This window comes from Dendrobates tinctorius, unplaced genomic scaffold, assembly GCF_039654945.1.
Source record: "Dendrobates tinctorius isolate UK_male_01 unplaced genomic scaffold, ASM3965494v1 ptg000016l, whole genome shotgun sequence".
In the NCBI taxonomy this organism is placed as follows: Eukaryota; Metazoa; Chordata; class Amphibia; order Anura; family Dendrobatidae; genus Dendrobates; species Dendrobates tinctorius.
Genome location: NW_027361684.1, coordinates 53125001 through 53144745, shown reverse-complemented (window position 1 = coordinate 53144745; position 19745 = coordinate 53125001). Strand labels below are relative to the sequence as shown.

Genomic DNA, 19745 nt, shown 5'->3' with positions numbered 1-19745 from the left:
GACAATGGCTTCGGGGAACAATGTGACAAGTATTGGTAAGTATGTTACTCTATGTTATATGTACTGTATGTCTATGTATGTATTGTATGAATGTATTGTATGTAGTATGTATGTAGTATATATGTGGTATGTATGTAGCATGTAGTATGTATGTAGTATGTATGTAGCATGCAGTATGTATGTAGCATGCATGTAGTATATATGTAGTATGTATGTAGCATGTAGTATGTATGTAGCATGCATGTAGTATATATGTAGTATGTAGTATGTATGTAGTATGTATGTAGTATGTATGTGGTATGTATGTAGCATGTAGCATGCATGTAGTATGTATGTAGTATATATGTGGTATGTATGTAGTATATATGTAGTATGTATGTAGCATGTAGTATGTATGTAGCATGCAGTATGTATGTAGCATGCATGTAGTATATATGTAGTATGTATGTAGCATATATGTAGTATGTATGTAGCATGTAGTATGTAGTATGTATGTAGCATGCAGTATGTATGTAGCATGCATGTAGTATATATGTAGTATGTATGTAGCATATATGTAGTATATATGTAGTATGTATGTAGTATGTATGTAGTATGTATGTAGTATATATGTGTTATGTATGTAGTATGTATGTAGTATGTATGTAGTATATATGTGGTATGTATGTAGTATGTATGTAGTATGTATGTAGCATGTAGTATGTATGTAGCATGCATGTAGTATGTATGTAGTATTTTTTTTTTTTTTTTAACATTTAACACATTAGCCGGATGATGGGACTACTACTGTCCCATCATTGGCTAATGTGTCAATCACTGTCATGGTAGCAGGCATCGCCAGATGGGACTTGTAGTCCCATCGGACGATGCTTGCACAGACCCCCGGACATCAGCACAGCCCCCCGGCAGGCCGGCACAGCCCCCCGGCAGGCCGGCACAGACCACCGGCAGGCCGGCACAGCCCCCCGGCAGGCCGGTACAGACCCCCACAGGGTGCACAGACCACCGGCAGGCCGGCACAGCCCCCCGGCAGGCCGGTACAGACCCCGGGCAGTCCACAAAGCCCCCCGGCAGGCCGGCACAGCCCCCCGGCAGGCCGGCAGAGACCCCCGGAAGGCCCGAAATGACGGCGCATCATGATGCGCACACACCGCGCATCATGATGACGTCAGGCTGTCAATCAACTTTGAACTTCCGATTCCGATGCCGACTTCCGATATTGAAAAAATATCGGAAGTCGGTATCGGAATTCCGATACAGCAAGTATCGGCCGATACCCGATACTTGCGGTATCGGAATGCTCAACACTAGTGCCAACACTTTCAGCCATGACTGTATAATTGAGTGACATCAGCATAGAGATGATACAGGGGACTATCTGCTTATCGTTTGTCCAAAAAGGCTTGAATATAGAGTAAAGTAGAGGGAGGATAGTTTTGAACCTTGAGGAAACCCAACAACAAGGGGAAGAGTAGAGAAAAAAGAGCCAGCAAATGATAGACTGAAGGACCAGTTAGAGATGTAGGAGGAGAACCTAGAGAGATCGGTGTCCTTGGAATAGAAGTAATAGTACTATACTTTACTATGTTAAAGATTTAACATTTCCCTGTGCCTCTGATAGTCAAGGTAGTCCACTGTGATGTGTTATTTTTCTATGATGATTTAATGTAATTAAAATCTGTCAGTAGTAGACTGAGGATATTGAGTGGGTACAGATTTTCAGACTCCTGATGTAAATATAATAAACTGCAGGTAATGAGGATGTCGCCACGGATCCGAGACAGACCAAGAGTTAAAGGTTTATTTACAGGGATTTTTCTCTCCACTCAGGGAGGAGCAGTAGGGGGTTAAATGTGACAGTTTAAAACAGTAAAGCAGCACAATGGAGCTGAAGAAAGCTATAAAACAGTTATGCAGCGTGGAAACGGTTAAACTCAGATAATTAAAACTTATAAGTCCGGGCAAAGCTTGATTGAAGAGTCTACTTCTCCCACGTTGGCACCGACAACAGTGGTGCTTGCAGTCTCTAAAGCCTCTACTCTAAATAAAGTTGGGACCTCCAGGGGTTAAAGCAAGGAGCAGGGAGACTATGTGAACCTGAGTCTTCCTTGATCTGAGTCTCTGTATGATACCCCATCTGTCTCTCCGCAGGAACGATGCTGCACACACTATGATGTCTCTTTACCACACTCAGGGGCTCTGGCTTGTAACTGCGGCCCCGGGACTGTGCTCTCTTGTCACTGTCTCTGCACTGTCAAGCGGGAAGTCTCCTCTAGTCACGGAGGCTACCGAGTCCATGTACTCATATACGGCGCTCTCAACGCCTTGTCCTTCAGTCTCAGTCCTTTGACAGGGGTTCTCTCTCTGGGAGCGAGGTGCTGCAGCCTGCTCTCTGTCCCGCGTGCTCTGCCCTCTGTCTCGCATGCTCCGCTTTCGCACCCTCACTCTGCACAGCTTCCTGTTCACCTTCCCTTTGTTCACTGCCCCCCACGGTCACATGTTTCAGTCTGTCCGGGCCAGAAAGTCTTTCCCCCTGGCAACCCTGCTGTCTGGCTAGGTGGTTGCAGACATGAAGCAGGAGAGGTAACCCATTTTGGGCTCTTCTTCCTTTTCACCCCCTTACATAAACAAGATAGTTTCTATTCACTGCATAAAAATGGTAGTAAACTAAAGTCCATTTTCTATAGAAAATATTATATATACCAATATATTTGGCAAAATTCTGTGCACAAAATATCAACATAGCAACATCTATCTACATTTCAATTTTGCAGTAGAAATATCAATGAAAATCCAATTATAGGGTTTACAAAGTATTATTACATTGATTTGTTGTAGAGTGAATTCATGGAATGCAACAGATGTTTAATAAGCAAATCACAGATAAAATGAGAACAAAAAACGTTTCGTAAGCATTTATTTAAAGTATTAACCCCTTAGTGATTAGCCAATTTTAACCTTAATGACAAAACCATTTTTTTACAATTCTGACCACTGTCACTTTATGTGGCATTAACTCTGGAATGCTTCAATGGATTTCACTGATACTGAGAATGTTTTTTCGTGACATATTGTACTTAATAGTGGTAAAATTTATTTGATATGATTTGCATTTATTTATGAAAAAAAAGGGAAGTTTGGCCAAATTTTTGAAAATTTAGCAATTTTCAAACTTTTAATTTTTGTGTCCTTAAATCACAGAGTTACATTTCTTGCATGTATACTTTATGTCAGCACAATTTTGGAAACATAATTTTTTTAGGATGTTATAAGGGTTAAAAGTTGACCAGCAATTTCTAATTTTTCCAACAAAATTTACAAAACCATTTTTTTAGGTACCACATTACATGTGAAGTGACTTTGAGGGGTCAAAACTGCAAGGCAAAAATAAGCATATGCAAGAAATTTTAGAACTCTCATTCACTTTACTGGTACTATAAAATGCTGCTTTTTTCCATAGCAAAAACTGGCAGAAAAAAATGTTGCAAAAATGCTACTTGTGATCAAGTCTTAAGTGGCTTGACATTTTCTATAAACCTTTGAAACATTTAAAAAACGAGACAAAAAAATAAAATATTACCCTACTCCTGCCACCACTTTCTCTTAGTCTTCACCAGTCCTGTGTATTCAGCCATGGTAGCATTAGATTGCCCAGCATTAGATTGCCCAGAGACTCCAGTACAAAACCCTAACCATGACATACAAAGCCATCCACAACCTGTCTCCTCCATACATCTGTGACCTTGTCTCCCGGTACTTTCCTGCACGCAACCTCCGATCCTCACAAGATCTCCTTCTCTACTCCCCTCTTATCTCCTCTTCCCACAATCGCATACAAGATTTATCTCGCGCATCACCCCTACTCTGGAACTCTCTACCACTACACATCAGATTCTCACCTACCATCGAAACCTTCAAAAAGAGCCTGAAGACCCACCTCTTCCGACAAGCCTATAACATAACCTGCAGTAACCACCGATCGACCAAACCGCTGCATGACCAGCTCTACCCTCGCCTACTGTATTTTCACACATCCCTTGTAGATTGTGAGCCTTCGCGGGCAGGGTCCTCTCTCCTCCTGTACCAGTTATGACTTGTATTGTTCAACATTATTGTACTTGTTTTTATGTATACCCCTCCCTACATGTAAAGCGCCATGGAATAAATGGCGCTATAACAATAAATAATAAGAATAATTAGATCAATAGTAATGAGACATCAAGTGAATATAATGTCCAGTTAGTGATATTCTAATGTATTGAAATATTGAGATGCTCTTTGTAATGAGCACAATAAGCAAATATTATCTTGTCTTTGATAAATTCAATATTTTCCCCATATGAATGTTTTCTAATTCTAAATCCTATTATAATGCAGTATTTTATAAAGTGTATATGAACTAATTGCAAAATTTTCTATCTAGTATGACTTCTGTAATCAATGCAGATTCTTTAAATATACTGTATAATCTGGCAGTTTACTTTTAGTCACAGAGATCATAGGATCCTTTTTTTTTTAAATTGTAACTTTTTATTAAGAGTTTACAATTTTTAGCAAGTGAAATTAATCCAGACAAACATTTACATCCAGGGGCACAGAAAATAAAAGAAAATACAATGACGGGTCAATGCGGAGGGCAATATAAGGAGGATCTCCCTTAAAATAATAGAATGTTCAGATGCAATCCATAAGCTGAGCCCATGGAAATTCTATATACAGTCATATGTAAAAGTTTGGGCACCCCTATTAATGTTAACCTTTTTTCTTTATAACAATTTTGGTTTTTGCAACAGGTATTTCAGTTTCATATATCTAATAACTGATGGACTCAGTTATATTTCTGGATTCAAATGAGGTTTATTGTACTAACAGAAAATGTGCAATCTGCATTTAAACAAAATTTGACCGGTGCAAAAGTATGGGCACCCTTATCATTTTCTTGATTTGAACACTCCTAACTACTTTTTACTGACTTGCTGAAGCACTAAATTGGTTTTGTAACCTCATTGAGCTTTGAACTTCATAGCCAGGTGTATCAAATCATGAGAAAAGGTATTTAAAGTGGCCACTTGCAAGTAGTTCTCCTATTTGATTCTCCTATGAAGAGTGGCATCATGGGCTCCTCAAAACAACTCTCAAATGATCTGAAAACAAAGATTATTCAACATAGCTTTTCAGGGGAAGGATACAAAAAGTTGTCTCAGAGATTTAACCAGTCAGTTTCCACTGTGAGGAACATAGTAAGGAAATGGAAGAACACAGGTACAGTTCTTGTTAAGCCCAGAAGTGGCAGGCCAAGAAAAATATCAGAAAGGCAGAGAAGAAGAATGGTGAGAACAGTCAAGGACAATCCACAGACCACCTCCAAAGACCTGCAGCATCATCTTGCTGCAGATGGTGTCACTGTGCATCGGTCAACAATACAGCGCATGCATAACGCCTTTTTGTATGACCAAACAACTCAATCTTTGTTTCATCAGTTCACAGGACCTTCTTCCAAAATGTAACTGGCTTGTCCAAATGTGCTTTTGCATACCTCAGGCGATTCTGTTTGTGGAGTGCTTGCAGAAACGGCTTCTTTCGCATCACTCTCCCATACAGCTTCTCCTTGTGCAAAGTGCGCTGTATTGTTGACCGATGCACAGTGACACCATCTGCAGCAAGATGATGCTGCAGGTCTTTGGAGGTGGTCTGTGGATTGTCCTTGACTGTTCTCACCATTCTTCTTCTCTGCCTTTCTGATATTTTTCTTGGCCTGCCACTTCTGGGCTTAACAAGAACTGTACCTGTGTTCTTCCATTTCCTTACTATGTTCCTCACAGTGGAAACTGACTGGTTAAATCTCTGAGACAACTTTTTGTATCCTTCCTCTGAAAAGCTATGTTGAATAATCTTTGTTTTCAGATCATTTGAGAGTTGTTTTGAGGAGCCCATGATGCCACTCTTCATAGGAGAATCAAATAGGAGAACTACTTGCAAGTGGCCACTTTAAATACCTTTTCTCATGATTTGATACACCTGGCTATGAAGTTCAAAGCTCAATGAGGTTATAAAACCAATTTAGTGCTTCAGGAAGTCAGTAAAAAGTAGTTAGGAGTGTTCAAATCAAGAAAATGATAAGGGTGCCCATACTTTTGCACCGGTCAAATTTTGTTTAAATGCAGATTGCACATTTTCTGTTAGTACAATAAACCTCATTTGAATCCAGAAATATAACTGAGTCCATCAGTTATTAGATATATGAAACTGAAATACCTGTTGCAAAAACCAAAATTGTTATAAAGAAAAAAGGTTAACATTAATAGGGGTGCCCAAACTTTTACATATGACTGTATCAAACAAAGTTAGGTATTGTAAATCCTAACATTCCCCAAACGGTAGTCATTAATACAACCTCGTATGACAAACAAAAAGACAAGACATACACATCAAGGAAGGGGAGAAAAGAAGGGAATAAGTAATCCAAGAAGTGAATGAACCAAGCATTTAGAAGTTGACCTACTCATTACTCTGAGCCCAGAAGTAATCCCATGGAGTCTGTCATGATCTAGGATGGGGTTTCGCTTTGGCCCGTCCTGGTCAGACAGGGGGTTAATTATTTCTGCCTCTCTCTGGCAGAGGGTGGCTATTTAATGCTCACTGGTCCTAGGACCGGTGTCAGTTATACTCCTGCCCTCGGCTGAGTTAGTTGACCTCTTGTGTACGTGTGCCTTGTGCCTGATAACTTGTTGCTTGTTTGGTTTTGATCCGGTTCTGTCCCTGTTACGAGTTCTGCCTGTCCCTCTTGTACCGCACCGCCCTCTCGTGTATGACTCTCTGCTTGTGACTTGACTATTCTCTGCTCGTCCCTTTGGTACCGCACCGCCCTCTCGTGTATGACCTCTGCTTGTCTGACCTGCGTTTTCCTCTCCTCCACTACAGTATTCCTGCAGTAGGCACATTACATCATCTGCAGTAGTAGGACGCTAAACCCCGCCCCCTGCAGTCACATGTTCGTAGGTCCTGGTACTCCTTACTATTTTCCGTGCCTCAGGTCCTGTCTGCTTAAACCTTCACTACCGTATGGGGCCCCGTGCTCTCCCGCAGTGTGGGTAAGTCACCCTGCTCAGCCGTGGCAGTTGCCGACACTGACAGGATCCTGACAGAGCCCAAACAGAATCAAAACGATCCACTCTCACATTCAAATGAGCTGTCATATATTCCATTCTCCTGATGTCATTAATTCTGTATAGTAGGTGTTGATATGAAGGTGGAGATATTTGCTTGCAATTGAGAGCAATTAGGCACCTAGCTGGTGTGAGAATGTGTAATAACATCTTGGCTGATTTTTTTCCCCATATCTTTGGGAGTAATATTTAACAGACATATAATTCTTCTTCACAATCACTAATGACTGAAGATGGTTCTCAGGAACACTGGGTTTCTCTTATTTCTCTCGTGCAGAGTCTCTTGACACGCAGGGACATAGCATGTTCCAGTGCACAACACGAGTAGGAGCATTTTCTTCTCCTTCAGGCTGGACTTCATAGAAGGACCCTTCACAATTGACTCCTCGCTTTACAAGGTACTGTGTTTTCTACCATCGGTAATCTAGTTTGTCTCGAGAGCGTTTTTCATGTACTAACACCCGATCTCCGGCCTGCAGAGCTGTCCCCCATAGAGGAGCCATCTCCTGATATTCCAACTTTTGAAACCTGCTCTGCACCAGACAATGTAGTGTCTGTAGTCGATGGCAATGTTCCCGTACCCAGGTGGACACCCCCATCAGTGACAGGCGGGAGACCAGCGATCTGCTGGTAACTAACGTACACATCGGGTATCCAAGGGACGTGCATCCCTTAGGCTGGTTTCACATTTGCGTTTTTTAGCGCTGGAAAAAAACACATATGTGCGCATGCGTTTTTTCCCCTATATTTAACATGGGTGCGCATACCTGCGCGCTTGTAAGCGCATGTATGCGATTTTCATGCGCTGCGTTTTTTTGGGGTGTGCGTTTGTATTTTCCAGACGCAGCATGTTGCATTTTTTGGCCCTGCAAAAAAGCGCATGCGCACATATGCGCACGTTTTGCACTAAAAATGGCCATTATAGCCTATGGATGCGCATATGTGCGCACTGGCATGCTCATGTATGCGTTTTTTTGCATATGCGTTTTTTTTTTAACCATGGAATTTAGGGGTTTGGGTTAAAGTTAGGGTTAGTTAAGGGGGTTTAGGGTTAGGGTTAGGGTCAGGGTCAGGGTTAGGGTTGGGGTTTGGGTCAGGGTTAGGGTTAAGTATGGTTTGGTTAAGGGTTAAGGTCAGGGTTAGGGTCAGGATTAGGGTTAAGTATGGTTTGGTTAAGGGTTAGGGTCAGGGTTAGGGTTAGGGTTAGGGTTAGGGTCAGGGTTAGGGTTAGGGTCAGGGTTAGGGTTAAGTATGGTTTTGTTAAGGGTTAGGGTCAGGGTTAGGGTTAGGGTTAGGGTTAGGGTCAGGGTTAGGGTTAGGGTCAGGGTCAGGGTTAGGGTTAGGGTTAGTTAGGGTTTAGGGTTTGGGTTAGGGTTAAGTATGATTTGGTTAAGGGTTAGGGTCAGGTTTAGGGTTAGGGTCAGGGTTAGGGTTAGGGTCAGGGTTAGGGTTAGTAAAGTCATGGTTTGGGTTAGTGTGAGGGGCCACCTAATGTTGGAAAAAAATGCAAACGCGGTAAAAACGCACTAAAAACGCATACAAACGCATAAAAACGCTGCGTTTTTTTCATGCATGCTCATAAAAATGCTTGAAAAAAACGCAGCAGTTGTATGCTTTTGTATGCGTTTTTTCAATGCGTTTTTTTGCGGGAAAAACCCGCTGCAAAAAAAAGCAAGTGTGAAACTAGCCTTAGATACCCGATGTGTACGTTAGTTACCAGTGCGCTGATGCAGGGAGCTGGTAACTAACGTACACATTGGGTATCTAAGGGATGCACATCCCTTGGATACCCGATGTGTTTGTTAGTTACCAGCTCCCTGCAGCAGCGCGCTGGTAACTAACGAACACAGCGACATCGCGCGCTCGGCGTCGCTGTGCTGATCGCTGGTGAAGGTGTCTGTGTGACAGGTCACCAGCGATCACATAGCGACTCACCAGCAATCCTGACACGTTAATATCGTTGTCGGGATCGTTGGTGAGTCGCTATGTGTGACTCCAGCTTTACTCACAAAACAGGCACCCTGGCCTGAGTGAATTCTCTTTGTACAACCGTACACTTTAATGAAGTTCTTACAGATGGCATGTGCTGCGGATTCTGCAGTCTGGTCCCTAGTCGGAGTCATGGAGAGAACGACTCGTATAATCAATCACCCACTCTTTTTCCGTCTGAAATCTGCGACAACACAGCTCCGAGTCCATGCAGACTCCCATCATTATGGAGAATGAAAGATTGATAGAAGTCAGCATGGGCTAGATCTGGGGCTTCTGTAAGAGCCACTTTCAAGGCTTGGAACGCTTTCTCTTGGCGCTCTCCCCACTGTATTTCCCAGTTTTAGCTCCAGATGGCACTCCTCTCAGCAGCTCTAATAATGGGTTCACGATGCGGGTGAAGTCTTTCACAAACCGCCGATAGTACCCGGTTAGCCTCAAAAAGGCTCGAACATCCTTCACGGTCTTCGGGATGGGGCAATCCCGTACTGCCGTAATCTCACGGGACAGCTTACGCCGTCTGCAGAGACCACATGTCCTAGGTCCTCGATCTGAGTGTGAAACAGATGACGCTTGGGAGGTTTTACTTTCAGCCCATGTTTCTGGAGCTGGCTTAGTACTTTCATCAGAGGTACCCAGACAAGCCTGGTCTGGGGTCATCCGGCAGCTGTCCCTAAGGGGGGAGTAATGTAAGGTTTTTAGACTCTTTGTAATTTCTGCTGTTATTTTTTAATTGAACCTAGTTTTCCCTGTTGGTCATTTTGCTTTCTGTCATGCTGCATCTACCTTGCCCTTAACCAGTATGAAGTTTTCAGTTTCTATGTTTCCACCCTCTTCTCTGCCACTTGCCCTTTTAAGCAACATCAGTTGTTCAATCAGTGCTTCAGAATCAAGTCTGCAGTTTACCTGTGACCTACTCTTGGAAGTCTTGGACTTACGATCCAACCACCTTCTACTTTGGATCATTGGACATGTGTAGACTCAGGAATCCCACAGCTTACCATCAGCATTTGCAAGGGAAGTAAGAGAGAGAGACTTGAACTTCTGTGACTTTGCTGGACTTCAGGTTTATTCCTGCCTGTCTTGTCTCCTGTCCTGTACCTACAATTGTGTTACTTCATACAAGTAAGGGTTAATGCAAGAACTACTTAAACAAGCCTGTGTCTTCTGTGTTTCCTCGCACCCAAGCACAAGTCTCTATACAGACTGTATTCTACACTTGACACTCTTACACTGCCAGAGTATGATGTTATTCGGCAGATGCAAGCAGGTGTATCAGGATACAGTTCACAACAGGTAACCCGACTTTCCGGTTTCAGCACACGCGAGTCTATGTTCTGACAGAGAACTTTGTCACTCATGGTCTCCGGTGTCAGCATACACTTCGCTGGTCTCTGTCAGCGGTCGCTGAGTGAGGGTCTTAGGCCCTGAAGGCTTGGGCCTGTTTCATGTGGTTGCAAGAAGGTCAGAGCCTTGACTATATCCTTCTGCCTGCTGCACAATCCCGCCAAGTCTGACTGGTTTCCTTTTTTAGCTTAGCCACGCCCCCTAACTCTGAGTGCAGAGGTTGGTCCGGGGCCTTAAGCTTTCCCCTGTGCAACATAGATGACAGCCCCGACAGTTCTGGATCCATCACAGAAAAGGTGCGCCCAATCCGGTCCTTCTCCTTACACTAGTTTCTCAATCTCCGACAGTCCCTGGTTTTCATCTCTGTCTGCCCCCATGTTCTTACCCCCTGGAGACCCAGCGTCCGCTGAACCTGGTAGCAGCTCTCCGTCACAACCAGCTCAGGACACTGTGGCTTCCTCATGCCACTTATTTGCCTCCCCCTCTCGGCAAGATGGTGCCTGCGGCTACTCATTTTCCCGCGCCAGCAGGAGAAAAACATGCATGGTGATCACAGGGCCAGTCAGAGGCGCTCTGGTACGTGCTGGGTTTCTCCCCCTCCTGGGACCCATCGGTGTGCAGGGCTCTGCAGCGGTTGGTATCCAGTGCCTGGCGGAAGCTCTGTAGCCGTGTGTCCTCTCACCTCAGCATCCGAACATGCCACCTCCCATATGAAACACAACCTCAAAATAAATTGGATGCCTAGGAAAGACAGCTTCATATATCCAAAAACATCAAAAAAGCACAGAAAGAATCTATGTCTAAAAATTGTATGAATATTTTATTGGAAAACTATTCTTAACAAGAAGATTATTCATAAAAAGAGTGCAGACACTGACAAAATGAAAAGCCGCACCATAGCAGCAATGTGCAAGATGGATTACATAAGAACGCCTATATAGCATACAAACAAACATCCCAATAAAGTGCACAAGTAGATGAATGAATGGGTAAATTAATATATGTTAGGCCAGGGAATTGTATAAGGGGCTGAATACAGCCTCCTATTAAATAGCCAAAAACATTAATAAATTATGGTAGACCATAAAGAATCAATAACAAAAGAGTTTCAAACATCAGTGCTTATATATTAATCATTACATGTGCAAATTATGCAGAAAACAGTACATATGAAATGTTAATAATCATTAATCATTACATGTGCAAATTACACAAACGACAGTGTATATAAAATAAAGATAAATATCAGTTATTTGCATGTGCAAATTGTGCAAGAGAAGGTGCATATGAACTGCTATCCATAATAGGAGAGTGAAAAATCCTGTGAAAAGGTATATAACCAAGAATTGAGAATGCAGGCAAGTTCACACAAGCACATTACCTCACAGGTGCTGGCTGGAGACCCCGATGTGCGTTTCGCGTATGGCTTTCTCGAGGGGCGCAGGTGGTGGTGCGATAAGGCTGAATTTATATGCGTGTGAGCTAATGCTGGCAACAGCTTCATTGCAGCGCTTCCAGCAGGGCATCCAACCTGATGTCACCACAGACCAGCGTCATGCAAAGCCACGCCTCCTCTCAGCCGGACACGTCAGGGCAGGGAGGAGGAGACAGCCGCATAGAGACGCATCACCACGGCAACACCTGTGCAGGTCCCTGAACGGAGCGCACTCTGCTGCAAGACAATAGTGGAGCCAAAAATATGTTAGGGATAGGTGATGGGGAAAGTGAACGAATAAGTGAAAGGTGTATGGGAGAAGTAAGGAGAAATTAAATAAGGGCAGGGAATGTAATGAAGGGACAAAGTGAGTGATCCAAGTGTTGGACAAGTGAAATGGCAATAAAGTCAATATATTCTATATAATAATAAATACTTACTGTATTTACATTTAAGATACATAAAAGAACTAAGTGAGATAAAGTGCTAATACATTAAAATAGAGAAAAAAAAAATATATAGAAAATGTGAGCAATTCCTAACATAAAATATATATATACTGTACATATATGAGGCTTCCAAATGCTGAAATATATTAAAACAGAAAATTAAAAAATGTCCATATGAAGATCCGTCTGGACGAACAGCGGAAAGCAGAATAACAATATATATTCTCAAGGTGCCAGTCATAACTCCAAAACGAGGCAGAGAATGATATCATACCGACACAACTAAGTGAAAATAATCTGCAAGGATTAAAAAGCCAATGAAAAACATATAAAAACATGGTAAAACAGAGCTACAAAAAGGAGGCGAAACTAAGGACCTCATTAAGACCATTTGGCTGAACTGATCCAATTTTAGAGATCCAGTGTGTCTCCAATTGGGCAAGGGTCTTCCTCAAATTGACCTCCCTAATGTCTTTGTATATTTTGTCTATTCCAAAAGCCTTTAAGAGGCCAGCATCACAACCGTGCGCAATTTTGAAATGCCTGAGTATTGGCATAAGGGAGGCTGTAAGCTCAGCATCTAGCACATTAGCAATATCACGGTGATGCTCCCTTATTCTGGTTTTTAATGGTCTGGATGTAAGGCCTAAATAGACTTTGGGGGATGGACAAAAGGCTGAGTAGACTACCCAATTGGAATTGCAAGTAATATGTTGTGTAATAGAGACGGTAGTCTTACCATCACAGGATTCAAAAGTAGTGGCTCGCATCATGTTAGGACAGGCAATGCAGTCACGGCAAGGATAGAAAAACAACTTGGGGCCTCTAGATGCAAAGGCTTTCTCAATTCTTGGTCCAGAGTAGTAACTACGAACAAGGTGATCCTTGAGGTTAGGAGATTTTCTATAGGTAATAGATGGACGATTAGGCAGGTGTTTAGCAAGATTATGATCCACCTCCCATACTGTATGATCGTTTTGATGATGAGTCTACTGTGAATGAAGCAATGTCAAGAAATTCTGAGCCTGAGAACTAAACGCTCAGAAGAGTCTGGAAAAAACAGATTTAAGTATAATTATTTTTTCCTTAAAACTTACCTACTCATCACATTCATTAAATGCCCTTGTAATATAGCTTCAAGATTCTAGGAAAAGTAACAGTAAAAAATGTTAAAAACAAATGAAAAATATGAAAAAACATTCTTGTAAGACAGGGTGTTGCATACATTTTTGCCAGTTTATAAGTAATTTGAAATTACTGCACTTTCCATTTTCCATATTTTCATTTATGAGGAGTATCTAAAATGTTGTCAAACAAAATTATAGTGCATAGTTTTCAAAACACCAGAGAGGGAAAGAAAAGTATTTAGTCAGCCACCAATTGTGCAAGTTCTCCCACTTAAAAATATGAGAGAGGCCTGTAATTGACATCATAGGTAGACGACAACAATGAGAGTCAAAATGAGAAAACAAATCTAGAAAATCACCGTATCTGATTTGGCAAGATTTATTTTTGAAATTATGGTGGAAAACAAGTATTTGGTCACCATGGGAGCAGTCATCTCTGCGACACATACCTCCCATCGATTACACGGCCATTAGCCTCCTTACAAGATTTACAGAAAATGTTTGACCTCTGTCATTGCCAACAAAGTATATATAACAAAATATTGAGATGAACTTTTGTTAATGACCAAATACTTATTTTCTACCTTAATGTGAAAAATAAATTTTGCCAAATCAGAGAATGTGATTTTCTGGATTTGATTTCTCACTTTGACTCTCATAGTTGTGGTCTACCTATGATATCAGTTACAGGCCTCGCTCATCTTTTTAAGTGGGAGAACTTGCACAATTGGTGGCTGACTTTCTTGTCTTGATGATGCATACAGTGAAGCATGGGCTTCCCAGTGATGCTCTAGGTCTGCTTTTCATCTTCTCACACGGGAAACTTGCAGTGTGTAAAAGGGAATATTATTGTCCACTACTAAGACAACCCCTTCTTAAACTAAATGTTCGGCCTCGATAAAATAAGCCTATACTCACCTCCCATGCCAGCGCCGTTCCCACAGTGTCGGCACCCGCTCTCCCCGGGGCTGTGATACTATGATGTGACATGTAATGCCCAGCATCCAATCAATGCTGGCATCACTGTCTCTGCCTTTGGACGAACTGAACATGCAGAGGAAGTCCGGAGTCAGCTGCAGCCTATACTTCCTTTTCATGTTCAGTTTGTCTGAAGGTGGAGACATTGAAGCCAGCACTGATTGGGTGCCGGACATCACGTGCCATTTCTCTGTATCACAGCATTGGGACCGCGAGTGCCAACACCCTTGGAACTGAGCCGGTATGGGACGAGAGTATAGGCTTCATTATTTGAACATTTAGAAGTGGTTGTCCTAGTAGTGGACAGCCCCTTTTTAAGTATCAGGAAATCCTATTAGAAAACATCATGTCTTCTATGAGGAAGCTGAACCTGGGGCTATAATGGACCTTCCAGCATGACAGTGATCATACGTATACCTCACAGTTCACAAAGACTTAGTTTCAAAGGAAGTTCAGAAAGGTTCTGGAGTGATGGACACAGTTGCCTGACTTGAACCACATAGAAATCTCTTGTGAGATTTAAAAGAGATTGCAGCATGCAAACCCAAGAATATTATTGAATTGGGGGTCATTGTCCATGAAAAATGAGCTAAGATTCCTCAAGAATGATGATGGTGTATGGCTATAAATCATGTTTGTAGACGGTCATAACAACCAAAGGGGCTCTGCTAAGCACTAAAGACACTTGTGATGAAAGAGTTGAATAATTCTGAGATAGTAGTTGTTAGTAGTGTTGAGCATTCCGATACTGCAAATATCGAGTATCAGCCGACATTCGCTGTATCAGAGTTCCGATACTGAGTTCCGATATTTTTACAATATCGAATACCGGAATCGGAAGTTCCCATAATGCAATGAGCCAGTTGTGTTAGCCATTTTAACTAATGGCATGGCTGTGATTGGCTGCTGAAATGATGTCATCATGATGCGCGGTCTATGCGGGCCTGCTGGGGGTCTGTGCGGGCCTGCCGGGGGTCTGTGTGGCCTGCCAGGGGTCTGTGTGGGCCTGCTGGGGGTCTGTACGGGCCTGCCGGGGGTCTGTGTGGGTCTGCCGGGGGTCTGTGCGGGCTGCCGGGGGTCTGTGCGGGCCTGCCGGGGGTTGTGTGTGTGTGCAGGCATCGTCCGATGGGACTACAAGTCCCATCGGGCTATGCCTGCTACAATGACAGTGATTGACACATCAGCCAATGATGGGGCAGTAGTAGTCCCGTCATCCGGCTAATGTGTTGAATGTAAAAAACAAAACAAAACATAAAACATACATACATACTACATACATATTTCATATATACTACATTCATACAACATGCATACTACATACATACTGTATATACTACATTCATACAACATACATACATACTACATATATACTACATTCATACAACATACATACATACAAACAACATGCTACATACATACAACATACATACTACATACATACTACATACAATACATTCATACATTCATACAATACATACATATAGACATACAGTACATATAACATAGAGTACATACTCACCATCACTTGTCACTTTGATCCCCAAAGCCAGTGTCATCTGTAAAAAATATTAAAATAACAAACAACTAATATACTCCCTGATCCGCAGAAATCCACGAGTGTCCCAAGACGATCTCCTGCAGTGCATCACTGAGAGGTTACTATAGTTCACTGGTCTCACTTTATGGCAAAAGCTGCGTGGGAACTTTCTCACACAGCAATGCCAAAAGTGAGACTAGGTACTATTTTTTTACAGTGGCGGAGGAATACCTACCTCCCGTCATTGTATTCCTGGAGCCCCTAGAGAGCGGTCGCATCAGCTGATGCTGCTGTTCTCCACAGGAGATCGTCGTGGGACACTCGTGGATTTCTGTGGATCAGGGAGTATATTGGTTGTTTGCTATTTTAATATTTTTTACAGATGACACTGGCTTCGGGGATCAAAGTGACAAGTGATGGTGAGTATGTACTCTATGTTATATGTATTGTATGAATGTAGTATGTATGTTTTTTTTTTTTTACATTCAACACATTAGTCGGATGATGGGACTACTACTGTCCCATCATTGGCTAATGTGTAAATCACTGTCATTGTGGCAGACATAGCCCGATGGGACTTGTAGTCCCATTGGATGATGCCTGCACACACACACACACAAAACCCCTGGCAGGCTCACACAGACCCCGCCCACACACACACACACACGGTCTCCGCCCACACGCTTCCCCCCTCCCAAACTGGATGTGCAAGGAAAGAAAGGGTTTATTTTCATTCCGATATTTGTGCCCCATTGACTTGCATGGGTTTCCGGTATCCGAATCGGCAATACCCGAGATTTTTGGGGTATCGGTTCGATCCAATCCGATATTTCCTGATATCGGAAGGTATCGCTCAACACTAGTTGTTAGGCATCGGGTTCCTGCAGCTGCACAGCAGGAATCCAGAGCCTTGCATACAGCGGTCTCCCATTCTCCACCGACCGCTCAGGAGCCTGCACAGCAATCTCGGCATCCCAGACGCTCTGCTCAGTCCAGCTCTGTAGGACTGGTTGTTGCTGCCACATCTGAGTCAGCAATAGCAGCGCAGGCTGTCCTGCAGCAAGCCACTTCAGAGGCTAAGTCCTCTCGCCGCGCTACAGGGCATGCACACGAGACGATCTCCCATTGGAGATCGGGAGTCACTTGCTCAGGTCCTTCTACTGATCTGATTGGTCCATCACAGAGACCTGGAAGGTCCTGGAAGCACACGGCTATAAAAGGTCCACATGACCGCTCGGCCATGCGCTAGTATAGTCTCTAATTGCTACTGTGTGAATGATGATTGATGCATGAACCTGTGAATGACTCATTAAGATCCCCTCTCTCTGATATTACATGTGTGGATAGGGACTTAGCCTTAGAGTCAGCGCCAGTCAGTGACATGCTACAAGCCACAGTGCTCATCTCCACAGAGCTAGCATCCGACAGTGCGCCCCTCCTGGGCATTGTCGTATAGTGGCTGTGTCAGTTTCCGCGCTGCAGTCACCAGCACTTGTGGGCGTCCGCGTGTAGCACATCACTGAGACCTGTGAGGTCAACAGGCTCGGCATTTATATTTATGCCTTAAGGCACTTCTGTTAATATAACAGAGTACGCCCTGTGCACACCGGTTGACGTTCAACCCATGTGCGATATACCTCCATATTGTGAATCTGCCATTATATAGCAGCAGTTTAACACCTTCTGCACGGTGGACCCCGGGCGGCGAACGCACTTTCTATTATTTTATATTTAGTGCGTTCCGCCATCCCTAACAGTAGTGATAATTAAAAATGGCATTTTGTGTTGAATTTGTTGAAACCACTAGTTATATTAGTTGTGTTGAGCTATATAAAATGTTCATTTGATTGTATTACAAAACTCAGAAAGTTTGCATTTTTTATTAATTAACGTAATTTGCGTCTGGTGTCCTCTATGTACAAAGATATTGATCATAGCATTCCATTGAAAAAATTTGGTATGGTATATCAAAGAAAAGCATATTTATGGCTTTCCACAGATATGCACAAATAGATATTCGTAGAGACAAAGTATACTGTCACAAGTCTCTTTTTACATGAGATGCCATTGCAACATCGCAGCATGATGTCAAAATGCCTGTACCCCTTCATAGACTGGAACGAATGACAAAATTGCTCTGATTTGGCGAGGAAGTCAAGATTAGTGGAAGAAACAGGATATGGGTAAAAGCGGATTTCTTTCATTTTCAGATCTTAGTTCAATATGGGAAATATGAAAATATAAATTTAAGGATATAAGAGCTCAGCTTCTTTTCTCTCTTAGATTTGGCTCATATGACTAACCTTATAACCTTGTCCTTAAATTCTGGCACCACTCAGGGTTACAGAGGCGTATCTAGGCTTTCTGGCACCCGGGGCAAAAATTTGTTTCGGCACCCCCCCAGCACATAAGCGACTTGCACTCTTAGCCATGTACCCACGAGCTGCTCTCCCTAATGCTCTCAATGTTCAGTAAAAAACTGAAAGCAAGATGAGTTGCTCGTTGTCACAAGACCATAACTATGAAAATTGCATATGATTGAAGTGTCCATGTGATGACTACTGGAACCTGCAGAGCTGATTCCTGACATTGCAGGCTTCTGAATTCTCACAACGAATGCACTGCATACTTTTAGGATTCTCCTTTGCCGATGTACAGTCATGTCAGCACAGGTATGTGATTTGAATACTTCTGGCCACATTCTGACTAGACGTGCCCGGCCTCGCTCTGTTCATTTTCATTGAGTGAGGCTATGTCTAGTCAGCATGTGACCGTATGTATGTATATTACCGGAACAAGAGAATCCTAACAGCGTTCAGTGAACAATGTGAGAATTCAGAAGTCTGCAGTCACATAGAATGACAGCAGACTCAGCGCAAACCTGGACAACCCCTTTAATGTTCCTAACACAAATAAAAAAAGAGAATAAGTCAGTATCACAAATAACATTTACATCCAGGTACCTTATAGATGATGTCGTCTCTGAAGTCGTTCTCCTTCTTTTCTTCTACTTGTCCCGACCCCATGATGAGTTTTCTCATCCACATCTCGTCTCTGCAGACTTCCATCTTCTCCGGTCTTCTGCAGCAAATCTCCACAAGATGCCCTTAAAGATAGAAGTGTTATTATAATGCTCCTAAATAAAAAATATCTGCAATATACTGTGGCCTCACACTATTCCCCTCCCTCCTCATACTTTCCCCTCTAACATCCCACCTGATCACCATACTGTCTCCTCATATATTTACCCCCACACTCTCTATACTGTCTGCTCACACATACCCCTGACTCCCCATACTGTGTCTGCACACATCCCATCACCCTCACTCCCCATACTGTGTCCACATACATTTTTCCCATCGCTACTCATACTGTGTCCACATACATTTACCCGTTCACACGCCTTACTGTCTGCATCATCCCGCAAACTGTTTCCTCATACATGCCTTCATACATACATACTCTTCATTTTGTGTTCTCAAATCTCCCCACACACATTAAATCCCCCATCCCCACTCCAAATCCCTCCATCCCCAATCCCCCACACACATTAAGTACCCCCCATCCCCACTCCAAATCCCCCCACACACATTAAATTCTTCATCCCCACTCCAAATCCCTCACACACAATAAATAACCCCCATCCCCACTCCAAATCCCCCAAACATTAAGTATCCCCCATCCCCACTCAATAACCCCCGTCCCTACTCTCAAATC

The 19745-nt window shown here is 42.9% G+C and overlaps 1 long non-coding RNA gene across 2 annotated transcripts in view; it reads right to left on the bottom strand.

The window, feature by feature from the left end:
• LOC141080564 (uncharacterized) overlaps positions 1-12010 on the bottom strand; it is a 34369-nt gene extending 22359 nt beyond the window's left edge. For both annotated transcript variants that reach the window (XR_012228968.1, XR_012228967.1), the window contains exon 1: positions 11884-12010. This is a non-coding gene — a long non-coding RNA (uncharacterized lncRNA). The remainder of the gene's footprint in view (positions 1-11883) is intronic.
• Positions 12011-19745: the final 7735 nt, after the last annotated feature.